This window comes from Eriocheir sinensis, unplaced genomic scaffold (assembly GCF_024679095.1).
Source record: "Eriocheir sinensis breed Jianghai 21 unplaced genomic scaffold, ASM2467909v1 Scaffold617, whole genome shotgun sequence".
Taxonomy (NCBI): domain Eukaryota; kingdom Metazoa; phylum Arthropoda; class Malacostraca; order Decapoda; family Varunidae; genus Eriocheir; species Eriocheir sinensis.
Genome location: NW_026111962.1, coordinates 93,655 through 103,501, shown reverse-complemented (window position 1 = coordinate 103,501; position 9,847 = coordinate 93,655). Strand labels below are relative to the sequence as shown.

General features: G+C 43.1%; 1 long non-coding RNA gene across 1 annotated transcript; it reads left to right on the top strand.

Moving 5' to 3' along the window:
• The first annotated feature begins 1,776 nt into the window (after window positions 1-1,776).
• On the top strand, window positions 1,777-9,027 carry LOC126993460 (uncharacterized). The gene is made up of 4 exons (XR_007747835.1): window positions 1,777-2,943; window positions 3,063-3,879; window positions 8,475-8,553; window positions 8,773-9,027. It is a non-coding gene; the product is annotated as an uncharacterized LOC126993460 (long non-coding RNA).
• The last annotated feature ends 820 nt before the right edge of the window (window positions 9,028-9,847 follow it).

Sequence of the window (9,847 nt, the reverse complement as noted above, 5' to 3'; positions counted from 1 at the left end):
GTGATACACTTGTGTGACGAGACATTAAATTTTTATTGTGGTCTAGCACTTGTCACACTACTCCATTAATATGTTGTATCAACATTTGCTGAGCATGTTATCTTAATTATTATCAATCATCAGTATGTAACGTTATCAGATTATGGTGATAATCTTGTGTTCAATGTAAACAACTTCACTTGTGTACCATCTCTTATTGGTGTGTTGTTCGAATTTCAGGTGTCTCGGACACTTATAATGATCTCTTAATTGGTGCTCTGTTAATGGTGTCTCGGACTCAAGGTTGGAAGCTTTTGCCTCAGTCTACCACAAACCACCTCTCAACAATTTCATCCTGTTCGTTGTATTGGTACAGGAACTCTTGTGAATGTGGCGTATCTGTGGCTGGGATCGATTCTATTATGTTTGTTGGATTTATATATTTTGGTTGTGTATATGTTTATATATGTGTGGTTAATGTGACAGGATTGGTGTCATGGTTGACAATGGTGGTTATGGTGACAAGACTGTGGTTGTGGTGACGAGACTGGTGTTATGGTGACAGGATGGTGGTTGTGGTGACACTGGTGGTTGTGGTGACAGACATGGATTGGACAGACTATGGTTGATGTATAATGGTTGTGGTGTAACTAATGGTTGTGGTGTGTTGTTTGGTGACGAGATGTGTGGTTGTGGTGACAGACTATGGTTGTGGTGACTGGTGGTTGTAATGACAGATGGTGGTTGTGGTGAGGATGGTATTACTATATATGCGGTATTGGCAAAATCCTTTTCTTAAATATATATCTTGGTATAAGTCATGATACCATACAACAGAGAGAGAGAATTACATGATTTTACATGAACATACTGAATGGTCCAGACTAGGTGGTCTGTTTAACTAAGTGATTCTACATTCATAGATGGCTCCAAACTTTTCTATCTAGTTAATAATTAAGTTGAAGATATTTCGGCTTGTTTTTAAATGGTCGTGTTCTGGACCACTGATGTTGGGTTTTCCATTCTCCTTTTAACGTTGGTGAAGAAATGGTGCAGTCTGGACTTGTCTACATTTGGTTTTATGCCATTGTTCCTCGCTAAAGTGTCATCGATCATAAACAGTTTTTATTCTGCATTCGTGGAACCATTAAGTATTTTAAAACATTCGATCAGTTTTCCTTTAAAGAGAACATGTTATGGAAAGCATTTCTTTGTAGGACAGAGAGAGAGAGAGAGAGAGAGAGACAGGTGTATAACATTCTCGTGTCATATGGAATGCCTTATATCTTCTACCCATTGCCGTGACGAAGGCCTGAGTATGTGTCTTGTACACACAGGAGGCCTGACACATTGAGAGATGATAACAACCTACTGGACATGCCGGGCCATGGAGACATCACGAGTCACACAAGATGTCAATTTAGGTCAAGAAATGCTGTTGTGTTGGTGAGGATGGCTATCATGGTTCTTTTTCACACCAACAGTGATATCAAGTTATTTGTAACAACACAATTTAACTCATGTTTTAAGCAATGGTTCTGAATTTAATTGAATGTTTCTTCCATTTTTCATTTCCTTGTTTTCTCTCACCACTCTGATTCTCGTTTTTCTTCAGTTTTCTCCTCCTCCTCCTCCTCCTCTGTCTTTCTTTATCCTTTCCTTCTTCTTTTTTTAATAAGTCCAAGCATTTTGCTCAATTAACGTTTATAATTCTTTCTGGTATCACCCGCATCCTACTTCCATTCGTTCATTCTCTCTCCTCCTCCTCCTCCTCTCTGTCTATCATAATCCCTTACATCCTTTTAATGAATAAGTTATCTTTTGCTTAATTAACATTTATAATTCTTTATGGTGGTCAAATCTTGCATCTCATTTCCCTATCGTCCATTCTCTCTCCTCCTCCTCCTCCTCCTCCTCCTCCTCCTCTCTGTCTATCTTCATCCCTTCCTTCCTTTTAATGAATAAGTTATCTTTTGCTTAATTAACGTTTATAATTCTTTATGGTGGTCAAATCTTGCATCTCATTTCCCTATCATCCATTCTCTCTCCTCCTCCTCCTCCTCCTCCTCTCTATATATATATCTTCATCCCTTCCTTCCTTTTAATTAATGTCTAAGTTATCCTTTGAGTGACGTTCTTTCTGGTGGTCAAATCTTGCATCCTATTTCCTATCGTCCATTCTCTCTCTTCCTCCTTCTCCTCCTCCTCTGGCTATCTTCATCCCTTCCTTCCTTTTAAGTAATGTCTAAGTTATCTATCGCTCAAGGTTCCTTCCAGTGTGTTTGTGGTGCCCGGCTCTGCTTGCTAGTTTGTTTTGTCACTGTATAATTGTCAATCCTAGTTTTTGTCATTGTATAATTGTCAATCCTAGTTTTTGTCACTATAATTGTGAGTCCTAGTTTGCTTTGTCACTGTATAATTGTGAGTCCTAGCTAGTTTTGTCACTGTATAATTGTGAGTCCTAGTTTGTTTTGTCACTGTATAATTGTCAGTCCTAGTTTGCTTTGTCCTTGTATAATTGTCAGTCCTAGTTTGCTTTGTCCCTGTATAATGGTCGGTCCCAGCCAGGCGCCTCTTCCATGTAAAGATCTCGGCAGCTTCAAGCCTTGCCGATATCTCAATCCGTACGTGAATGTAAATTAACCGAAATCCTTGTTACTAAGCCCTGCACGGTGCTCTCTCACATAATGCTTCTTTAAATTTTCAGTCTCACTTAATTTCCGGGGTTAGTAATATATTTTGCCATAAGTTAACTCCCCGTGATGGCCAGTGTCATGTACTATATATAAGTAATTTGCCTTTTGCATGGCTATAATTCTGCATCCATGTCTAAGGCCCAGTTTCACAGTTCCTCATGATGGGTTAGTAAGCTCCGAAACCAATACCAGAGCCTTCGAAATTTCCTTGTACGGTGTCTGGAGTTTATATTCAAGTTCACAAATTTGACGAGACTATACAGGAAAGGTCTTATATTGTCATGATACGAAGGAAAGGGAGGAGAAGGGAGATGAGATTAGGAGACGAGTGAGCCGAGATTCTGTTTATATTCAAGTTCACAAGTTTGACGAGACTATACAGGAAAGGTCTTGTGTGTTTATGGTACGAAGGAAAGGGAGGAGAAGGGAGATGAGATTGGGAGACGAGTGAGCTGAGATCCTGTTTATATTCAAGCTCACAAATTTGACGAGACTATACAGGAAAGGTCTTATATTGTCATGATACGAAGGAAAGGGAGGAGAAGGGAGATGAGATTAGGAGACGAGTGAGCCGAGATCCCGTTTATATTCAAGTTCACAAATTTGACAAGACTATACAGGAAAAGCTGTGTTTATGATATGAAGGAAAGGGAAGAGAAGGGAGATGAGTAAGCTGAGATCCTGTTTATATTCAAGTCCACAAATTTGACGACACAGTACAGGAAAAGCTCTTTGTATTTAGTGTGTCATCGAAGACCGCGCCATTTTGAACAGTATGGGATTCTATAGCTTGGTTCGGGAGTGTTACAAAGACCATGATGGACTGTGGAAGCGGCCCTTAATGTTCCCTTTTCTAATATGCCTCTCTGTTTTTGCAGGATGCCGCGGACGGACCATGCAGAGGACTCATCGCGACGACACCAACGGTTTGGTTAAGTGGGTTCTTTTGTGTGTGCGTCTGTGTGTGAATGGCAGGCCTGTCGTATGATTGTGTGTGTGTGTGCGTTGGCGTTATGCCTTCGCACTATTATTTTGTTAGGATGTATTTTTTTGTGTGTGAACTTTTTGCACGTAATCTTTTTTTATACCCATAGCTAGCGTTTGTTTGTGTGGCAGTGTTCCGGGAGATGGACGCCGGGGGACATGGGCTTGGGGAGGCGCACATGACCTCCTCTGTCCGTGACCTCTTCAGCTGGGGAGACCGGTAAGCATTTCCACCAAGTTTAGTAGAAAACACTCACTTGTCAATCCTGTGTTGTGAGAATTAATGTTGGAACACTCTCATACACGGGAGATTTTAGTGCGGCTGGAGGTCGCAGTGAGTGTTTAGCAACACCAGCAAACACGCCTAACGCCCGCTGCAAGCGTTTAGCAATGAAAGGGTTAAGTTAGACTGGTTATATGTATATTGATACATTCAAATGAAGCTTTATCTAATGTGGGCAAATGAGAGCAAACGTCTATACACAGACGCGCCGATAAAAAGTCCCAATTTCCAAACGTCTCTATATAGATCCTCCGCAGGGAAGGGCTTAACCCGTGGACTTGGGCCGTGGGGAAGCCGAGAAGTGGCCGAGAAATGGAAAAATTACACTGCATTTTGAGACTAAGAAAAGAGCATGGAACGTACATCAGAGCACCTGGTCATGTCATAACTATAAAGCCATTAAGAATATTTCTTTTACTCAAACTCCATTCTGTTTGTGTGGTGTTTGTCACAAAATAAACAGTCTTGTGACGCGCGGCATCTAGCCGAGAGTCGCTTGTTGTCTACTTTAAAGAATTTGACGAGTGATTACTGTATGGATAGCTAATTCAGTCTGCCATGACCTTACAGCACCACCCATGACAAAAAAGCCCACCTCCAGATCACTCACCCACCACAATGACCCAGGGCATGCATGGTGGGTTCCTCTATGCCACAACCGCCTACAATTAGCTTGAATCAGGGGTTTTATGGCGAGCCCTTTTTAGGGTCCACCATACCACAGCCATGACTCGTGAAAGCCCAGAAAAGGGTCTGCCGATGCTCTCAGGTTAATCGCTACTCCTTCAGAGACAAAAATTATGAGCGGCCGAAAGGGAGGTCAGTTTCGGGAGGAGAGGCGTCTCGATACATCATTCCTCGTGAGAGAATTCAAGTCGAAGGCAGGAGGAGATATAGACACAGGAAGGGTGCCCCAGAGTTTACCAGTGTAAGGGATGAAAGAATGAAGATGTTGGTTAACTCTTGCATAATGGGTTTGGACAGTATAGGGATGAAAGAGTGAAGATGCTGGTTGACTCTTGCATAATGGGTTTGGACAGTATAGGGATGAAAGAGTGGAGATGCTGGTTGACTCTTGCATAATGGGTTTGGACAGTATAGGGATGAAAGAGTGAAGATGCTGGTTGACTCTTGCATAATGGGTTTGGACAGTATAGGGATGAAAGAGTGGAGATGCTGGTTGACTCTTGCATAATGGGTTTGGACAGCACAGGGATGAAAGAATGAAGATGCTGGTTAACTCTTGCATAATGGGTTTGGACAGTATAGGGATGAAAGAGTGGAGATGCTGGTTGACTCTTGCATAATGGGTTTGGACAGTACAGGGATGAAAGAATGAAGATGTTGGTTAACTCTTGCATAATGGGTTTGGACAGTATAGGGATGAAAGAGTTAAGATGCTGGTTAACTCTTGCATAATGGGTTTGGACAGTATAGGGATGAAAGAGTGGAGATGCTGGTTAACTCTTGCATAATGGGTTTGGACAGTACAGGGATGAAAGAATGAAGATGTTGGTTAACTCTTGCATAATGGGTTTGGACAGTATAGGGATGAAAGAGTGGAGATGCTGGTTGACTCTTGCATAATGGGTTTGGACAGTACAGGGATGAAAGAATGAAGATGTTGGTTAACTCTTGCATAATGGGTTTGGACAGTATAGGGATGAAAGAGTGAAGATGCTGGTTGACTCTTGCATAATGGGTTTGGACAGTATAGGGATGAAAGAGTGGAGATGCTGGTTGACTCTTGCATAACGGGTTTGGACAGCACAGGGATGAAAGAATGAAGATGCTGGTTAACTCTTGCATAATGGGTTTGGACAGTATAGGGATGAAAGAGTGGAGATGCTGGTTGACTCTTGCATAATGGGTTTGGACAGCACAGGGATGAAAGAATGAAGATGCTGGTTAACTCTTGCATAAAGGGTTTGGACAGTATAGGGATGAAAGAGTGGAGATGCTGGTTAACTCTTGCATAATGGGTTTGGACAGTATAGGGATGAAAGAGTGGAGATGCTGGTTGACTCTTGCATAATGGGTTTGGACAGCACAGGGATGAAAGAATGAAGATGCTGGTTAACTCTGCATAATGGGTTTGGACAGTATAGGGATGAAAGAGTGGAGATGCTGGTTGACTCTTGCATAATGGGTTTGGACAGCACAGGGATGAAAGAATGAAGATGCTGGTTAACTCTTGCATAAGGGGTTTGGACAGTATAGGGATGAAAGAGTGGAGATGCTGGTTAACTCTTGCATAATGGGTTTGGACAGTATAGGGATGAAAGAGTGGAGATGCTGGTTGACTCTTGCATAATGGGTTTGGACAGCACAGGGATGAAAGAATGAAGATGCTGGTTAACTCTTGCATAATGGGTTTGGACAGTATAGGGATGAAAGAATGAAGATGCTGGTTAACTCTTGCATAAGGGGTTGGACAGTATAGGAATGAAAGAATGAAGATGCTGGTTAACTCTTGCATAAGGGGTTGGACAGTATTGGGTATATGTAAGAGTAGTATTTATATATGTGTGAAAAATTATTTAAATGAGTATATAATGTTAGGAATTGCAAAAATGATTATATATGCATAATAGAGGAGATCAGTGATGATTTGACCATTTTTAGTTTAAGAAAAATTCAATTAAGTATGGAAGAGACAGAGATGGAATTTATACATTCTTAAAAATACTTAAAACTACTTATCCTCCCTAATTTCTATCTTTCCCATACTTAATTAAATTTTGGCATTACAATTTTGTTGATCTTAACCCGGTGGTAGCAGCAGGGATCATGTTTCTTAATGGTCCCTCCAAGCGAGAAAAATGAGAAAAATCACCCTCACACAAACCATTTCATAATATATATCAAAGCATTTGTGATCAGATTATGCATCATCTATTTTGGGGAGTTTAAATCATGGCACAAATTTGGCCCGTCGCTGCTACACGGTAAAGCCACAAATTTGGCCCATCGCTGCTTCACAGTAAAGCCACAAATTTGGCCCGTCGCTGCTATATGGTAAAGCCACAAATTATAGCCGGGAGCATTCTGGACCATCTAGAAAAGCATAATTTAATTCATGATTCACAGCATAGGTTCACAAAGGATAGGTCTTGCCTGTTGTCCTTCTACACTAAAGTAATAGAGGCGGTTGACCGAGATGAAAACTATGACATATTGTATCTAGATTTCAGTAAAGCGTTCGACAAAGTCCCTCATCACCGGCTATTACTAAAATTACAGGCTCACGGTGTAGCTGGTAAAGTTTTGAACTGGATCAGGGCGTGGCTCAGTGGTAGGAAGCAGATAGTGCAAATCAGTGGTAAAAAATCTGAATGGGGCAGTGTTACGAGTGGAGTCCCACAAGGGTCGGTGCTGGGTCCTCTGCTTTTTATTATTTACATCAATGACTTGACACAGGAATTAGTAGTGATGTCAGCAAGTTCACAGATGATACCAAGATCGGTAATCCAATCAGACAGGGACGCTACCGTTCTCCAGGATGAGTTTGACAGACTATATGATTGGGCGGGGAAGTGGCAGATGGAATTCAATGTCGGGAGGTGTAGCATTCTGAGTGTAGGCAGGAACAACCCCTCACACAATTACTCCTTAAATGGCACTCCTCTAAGCAGGTCTGGGCTTGAGAGAGACTTAGGAGTCCTAGTGAGCGCTGACCTCCGTCCTAGGGCTCAATGCATTCAGGCCAAAAATTGGGCCAACAGAGTACTTGGTTTCATCTCAAGGAGCGTAAGCAATAGGAGCGCTGAAGTCATCCTCAAACTTTACTTAGCACTAGTTAGACCTCATCTCGATTATGCGGTTCAGTTCTGGTCCCCCTACTATAGAATGGATATCAAGGTGTTAGAATCTGTACAGAGGAGGATGACAAAGATGATTCAGGGGGTGAGAAACTTGCCTTATGAAGACAGGCTGAAGCAGTTAAATCTACACTCGCTAGAAAGGCGAAGGTTGCGAGGAGACTTGATCGAAGTGTATAAATGGATGAAGGGATTTAATAAAGGGGATGTCAATAAGATTTTGATAGTAAAAGAGCCAGGTAGGACGCGTGGCAATGGTTTTAAGTTAAACAAATTCAGATTCAACAAAGACATAGGCAAGAATTGGTTCACTAACAGAGTGGTGGATGAGTGGAACAGGCTTGGGGGCCATGTTGTTGGTGCCAATACCATAGATACATTCAAGAAGAGGTTAGATAAAGCCATGGCCTTGTATAACCTAACCAGCCTCTTGCAGACTCCTTATGTTCTTAACTCTTGCATAAGGAGTTTGGACACACAAACCATTTCATAATATATATCAAAGCATTTGTGATCAGATTATGCATCATATATTTTTGGGGGTTTAAATATCATGGCACAAACTTGGCCCATCGCTGCTACACGGTAAAGCCACAAACTTGACCCGTCGCTGCTGCCGGGTTAATGGAGCAGCCACCTGTGTCTGAGCCAAGATGTCTGGATGTCTCTGCCGCTGCCTCTCCGCATGTCTGAGTCTCCCTGTACTTCCAGTGTGTTGCCCCGCCTGGAGAGACACGTTGATGGAGGTGGCCGTGTGTGTCACCCTTTGCCTGTATCCTCTGGCGTCCAGGTAAACAATGATAATGATTATGATAATACCAATAATAATAATGAATATAATAATACCAATAATAGTAATGAATATAACAATACCAATAATAGTAATGAAATGATAGTCGGTCAAATAACGAGATCATTAAATACTGTTGCTCTTGTATAATTTTCATAGTGTGTCTAATTCTCCGTCACTGTCTCCTGGGTTGTGTCTAAGTCGGTCTTGTTCTTTCAGAGGCGCGTAAGTGGAGAGCATCGGCGCAGCGCGGGAGCAGCACGTCAGGGTGTAGGGTGTTTGTTTAGCTGGTGTAGGGTGTTAGGGTGTTAGGTGTAACAACGGTTGGCTCTTTCACAGAACGGGTGTGATTCCGTTCTGCGTTTGAGTCTTCCACCTTCAGACGGTCTCCCTCCGAGATGTCTGAAGTTTTTTTTGTCGGTTTTCTCCGTAGGAGGAAGCCGACTCTAGCTACTCTGGCCTCTCTTCCGGGGGTCAGAGGTCGGCTCTGCTTGGCCAGGCGTTGCCTTCGCGTTGTCTCCGCCGACGTTTTGCCAGACTCTTCCGTACGGTTGAGCCTGGCTTTTTTATTAGGTGGATCAGGCTGCCTTCTTCCAAGGAGTCTGATGGGAGTGGAGTCTTTTTTTTGGTGTATGTCTGTGGGTACTTAGTGGGTAAGGGCGGGTGGGGTAGAATGGTTGGTGGGTTGGAAGTGGGTTGGGGGATGAGCCTCCTGGGATTTGGGTTGTGTCGAGCCTTACCGCCTGGTGTGTTGGGTAACCTTCACGCCAGGGGGGGGGTGCCAAGACTATATCCATCTCCTGGGCAGGGCGATTCCCCTTTCCCATGCTAACTGGCCCTCCTCCGTCTGCCTCCCCAAACCCCCGCTAAGTGCTTGTGTGTGTTATTTTATTTAGGATGTCTTTTTTTTCTATGCCTTTTTCCCGTGTGTTTATACCCAATAGCTAGCGTGTGTGTGTGTGTGTGTGGCAGTCCGGAGGCGCGTGCAGCGAGGACATCACATCACGTCACTACGGTATATCCACGGTATTTGGTTTAGTGTGTGCTGTGTGTGTTTGTGTGTGTGATGGCAGGCCTGCCGTGTGTTTGACCTTTTGCTGTGTGTTGCTGTGTGACTGCTAGGATTTCATTTCTATGTATGTTTTTTTCCCCATAACCCCCTTCCTCCCTAGCTCTTTAGCTGTTGTCCCTGCTGGGTGGATGCTGCCGGGCGACCAACGGCGGTGGCGGTGTGCAACGCGGGAGCTGCTGAGGTTTGGGGTAGCACTACGGTGCAGGTTATGTAGGGTGTGTG